Below are 12,071 nucleotides of genomic sequence, written 5' to 3' on the forward strand. Positions count from 1 at the left end.
TATGGGGAGACCCGGAAGACGCCGTGTCTCCGTCGTGGGAGGAAGAAGTGAGACGCCAGGAGAACAACGCGACCGGGGAAGCGGAGAGCACTGTGGAAACGGAGTCCTCGGAGGAAGTCAACACCAGTAGCAGAGAAGGTGCTGGGCTGGATACGGAGGAGAAGCGGACGGGGGCAGCTGTAAAGCCAGGAGGCCAACGACACCGCGTTTCGCCCAGCCACGCGAAGGAGGACACGTGGCTTTCCCAGGTGCGTGCTCGTTTGGGTTCGTTGTTGAGTTTCAAGAAGGGAGGGACCGGGTAGGAGACCGTGCAGGCACCGGGCAACTCGTTTAGCCAAATAGCTTGCAAGTCACTGAATGTGGTGGTGGTTCTTACTTTTCCCTCACTACCTCCCTATTTCAAGAGTTTCTAGGAAGTGTACAGTACACTAAAATCCGCGTTCTTTTCTTTTCCTTCCATGTGCTGGAGTAACCCGGACCCCGACCCAAGAAGTGCCCCAAGGACCACAAACCGGATCCCGGACATTTGTTAAACGTGTCTGACCTAAGACTTTATTTTGTGTTTAACAGTCTGTATCCCGCAATAAAAGAGATAATCAGTCGCCCTCTAGTCTTGGCTCCTTCCCTTCTTGTAACCGAAAGGTGACAATGACCTAGCTGTTTTAGTCTGATGTACAAACTATCAAATCTTATCCAACCCAGTCACTGGAGCTTTTGTTCAGCAGATCCCTTTGAGGAAGATTTAGTGTGCTTAGTATTTGACCTATCTTTGTGCACTGGCTTGCTAATACCAGTCAATCTTTGTGCAGTCTCCGACAACAGCCTTTCAAACTAATTTTTTCCATCTTGAGTGGTGCACTATTCCAGTATTATTTCACAATGACAGGTATCGGCTATGTCTTGGACATATGACTGTGACTTCCTCTTAACCAACCCACGTGTTAGTGGTGTAAACAACTGCCCTCATTCTGGACAGCAAAACGTTGCAGTTTTATCTTTGACATGTAGTTTGTGGTTAGGGTTTTATAGCTTAAAAATGATGATCATTGTGACTGCTGTTATCGTTACACTATTATGGGATATATCTATCTTATAAATCCACTGTATGATGGAGACCAAATATTGGGTCATTTTGGAAACCAGTGATATGAATATTGAAGTGAAGTGTAACTTTACCATGCCACAGTGCAGTATTTGTCAAGGAAGGTTTGTGATTAGTACATTTATGGATGAACAAGAAATGTGTCTTCACATTAACACTGCTTCAGGTAGGTATGGGGGAGAGATGGAGGAGATCAATCAGAAATGCAGTTTCACCCTCGCACTTGTGGTGTTTCAGCTCCCCACCCTTTAAAGGCTGTGCTGATGATATGATATGTGAGTAACGTAGGGGTAGGAGGAACAGCTCTATCGTGGTTGCACAGTTTCCTTTCTGATCGAACCCAAGGTGTCAGATTGGGCTCCCATTCATCACCATCAAGAGAGCTAACTAAGGGTGTGCCACAGGGCTCGTGTCTCAGCCCCACGCTGTTTAACATTTACGTGGCCCCCTTAGCTAATTTGGTAAGATCTTTTGGATTTACTCCTGTATCATACGCTGACGACACCCAGCTGCTTTTCCCCTTCCAAACTCTCACGCCAGCAACTCAATCATCATTTGCTGGCGGGATGAGGGCGGTAGCACATTGGATGGCTCAACATTTTTTACAATGTAATGTATCCAAAACGGAGGTCATGCTGTTTGGAGGGGCCACTCTTCTCTGGTCCCCAGATTGGTGGCCTCTGGAACTTGGCCCCATTCCCAAGCCCAAACAAACAGCAAAAAATCTAGGTGTTAAATTAGACCAAGCGCTCCTGCTTAAAGAGCACACCACGCAAGTGGCAGGTGCCTGCTTCCATGTGGTGGGGCTTTTGAGACGAGCCTTCCCGTTTCTACCCCCTAACCATAGGAAGACTCTCATCCAGACCCTTATCATAAGCAGAATGGATTACTGCAATGGTTTATACATCTCAGCTAATGAAGCACAGCTGAATAAACTCCAGGTCGTACAGAATACGGCGGCCAGACTGGCCCTCAACGCCCCTCCCAGAACGCCGTCCAGTCCCTTACTTCACCAACTCCATTGGCTACCCGTAAAGCAGCGCATCAAATTTAAAATCTGTAACGTCATACACAGATGCCTGTTTAGCACTAGCCCCAGCTACCTAAAAGAAAAATTTCTGCCCTACATCCCTGCCCGCACACTTCGGTCCAGCAACCACTTCTTGCTTCAGGTCCCAAAGATCAGAAGGGCCAGACAGGGAGGCCGAGCACTGTCCTACAGAGGGCCAATTCTTTGGAATTCCCTGCCCACTGAACTAAAACAGATTAGGAGCCTGGAACTATTCAGGAAGAAACTGAAAACCTACCTGTTTACCATGCTTTAAATTTTTCAGGTTCTCTTCCTCAGCTCTAATCCTTGCAGCAACCCTCTAATATCCGAGCACCAGCGCAGAGATATCCCTTCGGGAATTTATTCATGCGCTTAACAAGCAAATAAATAAAATAAATAAATGTTGGCAATAATGAATATCAATAATTTTATCACAATTTTGCGACTCCCTCTAAAGTACCTCACATTTTGCCTATTATGGTTACAATATTTTATCAATTCTAATTTGGGATTCATGGAAAGGAAAAAGAAAGATGGAACATTGATTTTGGTCAATTGTTTTAATATACCCCTGTACTCTGTGACCATAGTTGAAATATTTTGGTTGCTTCCTGAGTTTTATTTGTTGTAAATCTTGTGTTAAATTTTTTTTTTTAAATACCCCAAATCGGTTTGTCTGTATGTGTCAGATGTTCTTAAAATAGTGTTGAATAATTATGATGAATCAAACCTCATCAAATAGTGCAACTAATAATTTTACTCAATAGGATACAGTGTTAAAGAGTTTGAAGACCAGCGCTTTATGAGCTTTGGCTTTGTATTGAGATCATAAATTGAAGCTTAAGAAAATATGTGTAACATGAGTCGTATAGTTTTCACGTGTGTTCTGGGAGAGCAGAAAAATTAGAAGAGGGAAGGGTCCAGAACAAACTTTTTCAAGTTATATCTTGCCTAAGGGCACTAGCTATTCAAATGGTGCAACATTTTGCGCCAGGTAGAGGAAGGGGTGTGGGCAGGGCATAGACATTTTGATATTGGTGCTGCATCAAGTCAGTGGTAGTTTCAAAGCCCTTTAAATTAACTTAATGCCTACTTATTTGCTTACCTTATGGTAAAATAATGCAACCAATTAAAATGGGTTGAAATCCATTCCTGATGGGGAATGAATTTCACTTGGGTACAGACAGCAATGGTATGAATTTCTTGGGTACAATATTGTCATCAAGTGTAACTTCCCTTGTCAAGGAGCAGCAGTGCATGAGCATGAACATGTTTTCGTATGTTGGGTGCTAAATCAAAATTCTTTATAAAGTTGTGTTTCTTCTTTTTGAATCTCTAAACAGACATTTTGAGCTTCCATCCTGTAAGCCGGTTGTAAACAATGAGCCAAGGTAAGCCTTTCCTCAAGGATGGCCATAATTTTCTGAAGATAAATTACTCTCCATAATCAACAGCAATTCCAGATTGTGAGAAAGTATATGGCACGTTCTCTTCCAGGGGTTACTCATCAATAGTCATAAGCACTGAATAGTCACGCCCACGTGCGGGACCCCGGAGCAATAGCCAATAATATGCATATATCTACATATATATATATAAATACACATAAAAAAACCATATATATAGATAATATGCATATACACATACATATGCAGCCTGAAATACACCATACTAGGCTAAAAAAACTGCTATTATTGCATGTAACACTTTTACATTTGCTAAATAAAGACATTTATATTACATTATATGATAATGTCAAGAAGAAACACTGCCCTGGGTTTCTTTGAAACACACAACCTTTATTTTCAAAGGTAAAAACAGGCAGGATCATAGAGGCAGATTTAGCCTAGATAGGCTGCATAGTAACAACTGAAAAAACTTGGCGCCGTGCCTTTAAGACCTCCATGAGCCTCCAGGCTCCCATCATGCACCACAGGTGACAGTTAGGTCAGTTCTTTTTTCCGGCTCCTTCTGTGAGGATTCTGGAGTATTGAGCTCGCCAGTTTGTGATATTTTATCACTTTCTTCTGGTATTTCTCTAATTTTTTCGTCTTTACTCGACATCTTTAGTCATTGTAATTCAACAATTTTTTCCTGTTTTTTGACTATTTTTCCAGTCATAATGCCGGCCTTGTTTGTTAAGTGTCCGGCCTGTGGTAAAAAAATGGCCAAGTCAGACCCTCATTCGGTCTGTGTAGCTTGCTTACCATCTTCTCACAAGCCAGAACTCTGCTACCACTGCAGCAAGTTCTCTAACCGAACTCTCAGGGAGAGGGAGAAGAGCAGGCTACAGTCCCTGTATGACAGAGGAGAAACTGTGAGTGGAAGAGAAGATGTTCATTCCAAGAAGGCTTCTTCTCTGCACAAAGAGCGCAAGGACAAAGGGGAGAAGAGAAAACATTGGTCCTCTACTGCGTCGAGGGACAGATCTTCTCCTAAGGTACCTCTGTGTTCAAAATCGGCATTGAAATCATCGACGCGGTGACCGTCGAAGCATCCTTCGCCGTCGAAGAAGATCACGCCGTCGAAACAAGGTGAGAAGAGACATGCGCGTAGGCGGTCCAGGTCTGGCTCGCCTACGACTGCAAGAGGGCGGGACTCGACGTAGTCTCATCGATGTCGCCGCCGAGAGGCTCGGAACATAAGTCAAGGTCGCCGTCGAGAGGTTCCATGACTTCGATGTCGAACCGGCCAGCAGAGGTTTCGACGTCAGAGTCCAAACCAGGTGGCGTCAAGGCACACGACGTCGAGACGGTCAACGCCGTCGAGGCTCATGACGTCGACGCCTAAGAGACCATCGCTGTCGAGGAAATCGCCGTCGACGAAATCGCCACCGAGGAAATCGCCGCCGAGGAAGTCGACGCCGAGAAAGTCGACGCCGACGAGGAGATCACCGTTGAGGAGATGGTCGTCGAGGAGGTCGTCGTCGGCGTCTCCTGCAGCTAAGAAGCCAACAACGGTGTCTAAAGACCGGTCTAAGGTTCCTACTGTGTATTCTGGGAGTTCCTCTTCCTCCCCTGGACTACAGATTGTGCAAATCTCTCCAGAGCCCTCGAGAGCACCTTCACCTATTCAGCCGGCAACTAATATCTCGCCACGCTGGCTGGGGGAGATTAGAGAGTGGAAAATAAGAAAAATTAATCTTCCAAGACCTGCTTCAAGATCAAGATCCCCCCAAGACAGTTGGTGCTCTCTCCGAGAAGACGTGTGCGTACTCCTCCGAGAAAGTCTCCATCAGTGAGGAGGCCGACGTCACCTTCTTCTAGATCATCACGTCGCCACTCTTCGAGTAGGCGCGATACTAGATCCTCTACAAGGTCTACAAATTCGAAGAGGGGCTATTCGCCGACTCTGTCATCAACTCCTCCGAGTAGGATTTCACCGATTGATGATGTGATTACCTTTAATGAGGTTCTCTGTCGTGGAGCAGCTAAACTTCATTTCGAAATGCCGGTCTCTACCACCAAGACAACAGTCATTTTCGAGACGTTGCACCAAAAGCTAACGTCAAGGCCCTTACTTCCTCTGGTGGCAGGTCTATTGGAGCCAGCGGAGCACAAGTTCTTAACTCCAGCAGCGTTGGGAGCGGTCCCTTCTCGGATCGCTAAGAAATATAAAGCACCGGAAATTGATCCGTCCTTTTTGAGGTCTGAGCCAAAACTGGATTCTGTGATTGTCTCAGCAGCACGTAAGAATCAAACAGGAGCGGCGTCATCTTCTGTGCTGCCGGATAAAGACAGTAAGGCTATGGACTCAGTAGGGAAGAGAATGTGTGTCGCCTCTGCTTCCTACATGAAAGTCGCCAGCGCTTCAGCTTTGCTGGGTCGCTTTGACCGCGCCATATGGGACTCAATGTCTCGTTTCGCAGAAAAGCTTCCTAAAGAAGACAAACACGATTTTCTTGAGATCTTACGTGAAGGTGGGCTAGTGGCTAACCAGGTGATTAGTGTAGCCGCAGATGCTTCTGATTTATCTACGCATGGTTACGCACATGAAATCTGCGCCAGGCGCTCAGCTTGGTTGAGGCTCACGGGTCTTAAGCCTGAAGCACAACACTGGATTCTTAATCTGCCCTTTAACGGAAAATCACTCTTCGGATCTCATGCTGACGATGAGATGTCGCGGATGAAAACAGAACTTGAAACAGTGAGGGCTGTTGGTCTTGAGAAAAGGAAGGATTTAAAGAAAAAATACAGTCTGTACGACAGGAGACCGAACCAGCAGAGGGTTCAAACCCCTCAATGGTCGTCTCAGCAGAATCAGGGAAGATCTCAGTTCTCCCAGTGTCGTCCTGGTAGAGGAAGAGGTGGCATTTCCAGGCAGTCTGCACCTGCAAACAAGCAACAGCAACAAAAACAGTGAGCTTTTGCTTCCCCTGGGCCCGTTACCCACTCCGGTGGGGGGGAAGTGTTTGTTTTTGCCTGAAAGAGTGGACAAACATCACAATAGACAAATGGGTTCTGAATATTGTATAGAATGGATATACCATCAGATTCAAGTCCCCTCCGCCTTCCATGCCTCCTCAAAAGTCTGTGACCCATCGGATTCATCTTTTGAGACAAGAAGTGTCTACCTTAATCTTAAAGAATGCCATCGAGGAGGTCCCAAAGACAGAGCGTCGGCAAGGCGTTTACTCCCGATATTTTCTAGTTCCAAAGAAAGGTCCAAACAATGAGTTCAGGCCCATACTAGATCTCAGGCGCCTCAACCAATTCATTCGGTGAGAAAAGTTCAGAATGTTGGCGTTACATCAAATAATTCCACTTCTGCATCAAGGGGACTGGATGTGCTCCATAGATCTTCAAGATGCTTATTTTCACATCCCCATCACCCCAAAGCATCGGAAGTTTCTAAGGTTTTGCATCCAAGCAAGCCATTTCCAATTCACAGTTTTGCCCTTCGGGCTAAAGTTAGCTCCTCGCACTTTTCAAAGTGCATGGCGGTCGTAGCGGCTTTCCTGAGGAAGAAGCACATTTTCGTCTATCCCTACCTAGACGATTGCCTTCTAAAGAGTGCGTCTCCAATTCTGCTTCAAAAACATCTCACGTTCTGCATACATCAGCTGAGGAGACTTGGCCTGCACGTAAACTTCAAGAAGTCTATCCTCAATCCAACGCAGAGGATACACTATCTGGGCGCACTTCTGGATTCAAAGGGCGCAAAAGCGTATCCTTCGGAGGAGAGACTAACCTCTATTCTCCTCAAGTGTCAAACGCTACTGAAGACTCCTCGACCCACGGCCAGGCAGATCTCGTCCCTTCTAGGGTCCATGGTGTGAGAAGTTGGCCTGATATATGATGCTCACTAGTTCTAGTGATCACCTTCTATCAGTCCAAACAACCCTTATGGTGATTGGTTGTAAGTCCTAATGGTAGCATGGACAAAGCAGACTTAGGCTAAACTCTTTTGTCATGTGAAGCCAGCTGTTTTACCATATATAACCCCTTCAACACCAGATGAAAGGACACCACACAGTTTGTTATGAAAATAAACAATACATTTATTAACTCTGAACTCTTTATGAGGTCAGAGGGCTAAGCACATGACAAGACTCTTAAGAAAAATACGTTAAGTTGCACAAGTTACAATTTTGCCCTAGGGGCATGTCAAACCATATACTAAACAAGTGGTATAAGGAAATCGATGAAAGGAAAGGAGGTGTCCAGAGGCTGTAGGATCGCTGGGACTACACTACCCTAACCTTAGGTAAGTGGCAGGAGGCCTACGGAACGCTTGTGCAGAGTGTGAACTCACACGCGAGATGCATAACAAAGTCAATGGACAGTACAATTTACGAAAAAGGTGAGTACGGACAGTTCTGACCAAAACGACTGGAAATCTGGACACCAGGAGAGTTAATCTACCCTTGAGCACCGAAATGCTCTTGTTACCTCACCCACGGGCTGTGGGTGCATAGGTGTGAAAGTGTGTCAGGTTTCCGCGTTGAAGTCTATGGAGCCTTGAAGAAAAATGCTGCATGGCGACCAGGAGGAAGCTGTCTAGAGCAATCCAAAGGTGGATCAAGGAAGATGAAGACATGAAAGCAGAGGGGACAATGTTCACAGTCACTAGCCAGTGACCGGAGTGGAACCAGGAAGGAACCAGATGCTGTTGTCGCAATCAGGTGAAGAGTGGACGCTTGACTCTGCAGCCACGTGGACCAGGTGGTGTCTTCGACGACCAGGATGGAGGCACGAGCTATACCACGCAGTCTCTGGCTGTCGGCAGTGTTGGTTCTGGATTCGACGTCAACAGGCCTTGGCAAAGGCAAACCACGCGGTGAGTGGAAAAGGCATCTGGTGCGGACCAGGGGGGTCCAGGGTGCTTCTCCTTTGCAGGGAAGCTAGGGCCAGTCTGGAGCAACCAGACCAGCAGTGTAGATGTCGTGGATCGTGGTCTAGGAGGCCACTAGCCAGCCGGCAAGTGACCAGACAACGCGTCGAGCAGCAGTCAAGCAAAAGGGCCCCACGCAGATCTCGTGCATGCTGGAGGGCTGATCTTCTGTGCGGGAGCTGCTCGGGGCTGGGGCTTCTCAATCCCCAATGCACTTTCTCGAGGATGCCTCTGAAGTCGTGCTGGAAGCGAAGTGCAGTTTCTTCAAGATGGCCGGTCCCACGTGTCTCGTCGCACCCACGGATCTCAGCTGTGCTGCAGATGTAGGTAGAGGTCGGAGAGGTCTGGAAGTCCGGGTCTCGTCGGGCTCTGAAGTCTGGTTCCACTGAGAAGGACGACAAAGTGAACCGCTAGGACGCTTGATGGTGCCTGCTTGTGCAGGGTGGTCACTCCTTGGCCACAAGGGAGATTTCTTCAGTCTTCTGTGGAGCAGAACGTGGAAGTCCAGAGTTTCTTCTTTGTAGTTTCAAATCAGGATTAATCTAATTTGGAATGGGACCAGCTCCTACCTTTATTCTCCTATAGGGGGCTATACTGTGACTAGGTCCCTCCTATGGGTGGGACCAGGAAGGGGGGTGGTTACTTATTTATTTATTTTATTTATAGCATTTGTAGAGCGCTTCTGCAACCCTACGGGCATCCTGGCGCTGTGTACATATTGCTGAAAATACTGTGCATCAGAGGAGGGGGATAGTATAAAGTTCTGGTGAGATTAAACTTTGGGGAAGAGCCATGTTTTCACCTTTTTACGGAAAGCCATCAGTTCGTCTGTTTTCCTGATGTCGATAGGCAATTTGTTCCACAGATGGGCTGCGGCTATGCTGAAAGCTCTGCCACCATAAGTGGCTTTCCTGATCCTGGGTATGCTTATCAGGTTGGAAGATGAGGAACGGAGGGACCGTGTGGGTATATACCATTTGAATTTCTTTTGAAGTGGTCGGGGGCCCATTCCGTGTACTGCCCTAAAGACAATGCAGAGGGATTTAAAGCAGATCCTTTGATGTACAGGTAGCCAGTGAAGATCGGCTAGAGCGATCACCCCCTAGATGGCTGCGGCTATGCTGAAAGTTCTGCCACCATAAGTGGCTTTCCTGATCCTGGGTATGCTTATCAGGTTGGAAGATGAGGAACGGAGGGACCGTGTGGGTATATACCATTTGAATTTCTTTTGAAGTGGTCGGGGGCCCATTCCGTGTACTGCCCTAAAGACAATGCAGAGGGATTTAAAGCAGATCCTTTGATGTACAGGTAGCCAGTGAAGATCGGCTAGAGCGATCACCCCCTATCCTTTGTCCGGTTTTGCGCCAGAGCTGGGGCTGGAGTGCCCCAGCAGCTGGTTTGAACCGGGGTATGCACAGGGACATCTTGTGTGCCCCAGGCATGTCTCATGTCTCATTCCTTTTAGAAAGCACGCCCGTCTGTGCACGTCCGGGCCAGGCCGGGCACAGGGCCACCCACTATGCCCGTTTTGTACGAGCATCGTATTAGACATACAAGGGACTACCTCCTACAATTTTGCGCGGCAAATTCACTCCCAACCCCGATCCCTTTAATTACCTTCCACAACGATGCTCCTGAGATACCCTCCAACCAGACAACCAACAGCTTCAGTCTGGCATTATTGAACTGTAGATCGGCTGTCAAGCATGCGTTAGAGATAAAAACGCTTATTCAGGACTTACAATTAGATACTCTTTTCCTCACGGAAACCTGGCTAACGCCTCATTCAGATGCTGATATTGTTTGTGAGTATGTTACCCAAGGATTATCTCATACACCATCAAAACAGAATAAAAGGCATAGGAGGCGGACTAGCGATTATTTACAGGAATTCCATTACTGAGATCCTTGGGTCATGCACTTACTGTGGTTCCCCGATACAGGCTGTGTCGGGTTGGCGGCCGTTCCTTCCGGGTCAGAGCAGCCGAGCTCTGGAACTCCCTTCCTGTAGAGTTGCGACGGTTAGATGATCTGCTAGTCTTTCGTAAAGCCTTGAAAACCGTTTTGTTTTAATAAATTCACTTTTCTCCCTTCTGTTCTGTTTCCTGTGGTGTTGCATTTTTACCTGCCATGCGCCTGGACGCCCCTTAGCTGGGGCAGCAGTGCGCATTACAAATGTATGTAACATAACATAACATAACTTGTAGGCTACAAGAAGGAGGGATTGAGGACTGTGAAAGTGCTCACTTTTCACTTCAACTAACTCCCAATAAATCCCTGTCAGGTCTTTTGATTTACCGCCCGCCGGGGGCCACAGGTAACTTTGTCAGATCATTACTGGATACCACCACTTCTTCTTGTACCTTGACCCCTAATTTTATCCTGCTTGGCGATTTAAACCTACATTTTAAGGACAGTACTAATAAAATTGCTGGGGATCTTATCTCAGAATTAAAAGTACTTGGCCTTCATCTGATCAACTCAGAGGCAACCCACACTAAGGGTCACCTCCTGGATCCTCTATTTGCCAATCTCACAAAAATTGAAGCTCGCCCTTCACTCCCTCTCCCTTGGTCTGATCACTTTCTCATCCTTTTTATGTGGCAAACTAGCAAAATCACTGGCCACTTGCAAACTCCTAGAGAACGGGACAGACTATGGTCCAGAATACCTCTTGAAGACTCGACACAGGAGTTGACACGATCTACCCCTTCTGCAGATCCTGATCCTGTACTAGCCAACGATAACTTCACTAATTGGATCACCTCCACCTTGGATATAGTCGCCCCGAAGATAGACTTAAAGAAAAGAAGTACCACTTTTAAATCACCATGGTTCTCACAGGAACTCAGGAACCTCAAGAAAATCTGTAAAATCCATGAGCGTAAATGGAGGAAAACATGGGACCCCACCACCAAGGAAGAATACAAAGCAGCGATGAGGACTTATAAAGCGGCGCGAAAAGCAGCCCAAGCCTCCTTCTTTGATAAAAAAATCAAAGCTGCCTCTAATTCTTCTTGTGAGACCTATAAAATAGTTAAAGAGCTCCTCACTATACCCAACACCCTCCCAAACCAACAACCCACAACTGACAGATGCAACCAAGTAGCTTGTTTTTTTCAAAATAAAATCATCAAGATTCTACAGTCACTTCCTCCTTTAAACGATGATAATTCCCCGACCGCTTCATCAGCCTCTGTCAGTGGCCCAACTTTAGACAGTTTCAGCCAACTTTCTGAGGCCGATTTTTTAAAAACCCTTTCAGACTTGAAAAGTGGCTCCCCTAACGATCCAGCACCTATCCACATTCTCAAACAAGTTGGACCCACCATCTCGCATCTGGCCACCAACCTTATTAATGCCTCGTTTAACCAAGGAGTGGTCCCTCCTAGTTGGAAACATGCCATTGTTAAAGCTCTGCAGAAAAAACCGGGTATGGACCCTGCAGATCTGACCAACCTCCGCCCAATTTCACTCCTTCCTGGACTAAGTAAGATTGCAGAGAAGGTGGTCAACAAGCAATTGTCTGCCTTCCTTGAAACCAACAATCTCCTTCGTCCCACACAGACAGGCTTCCGTCCAGGT

Source organism: Lissotriton vulgaris, chromosome 8, assembly GCF_964263255.1.
Source record: "Lissotriton vulgaris chromosome 8, aLisVul1.2, whole genome shotgun sequence".
NCBI classification, from domain to species: Eukaryota; Metazoa; Chordata; class Amphibia; order Caudata; family Salamandridae; genus Lissotriton; species Lissotriton vulgaris.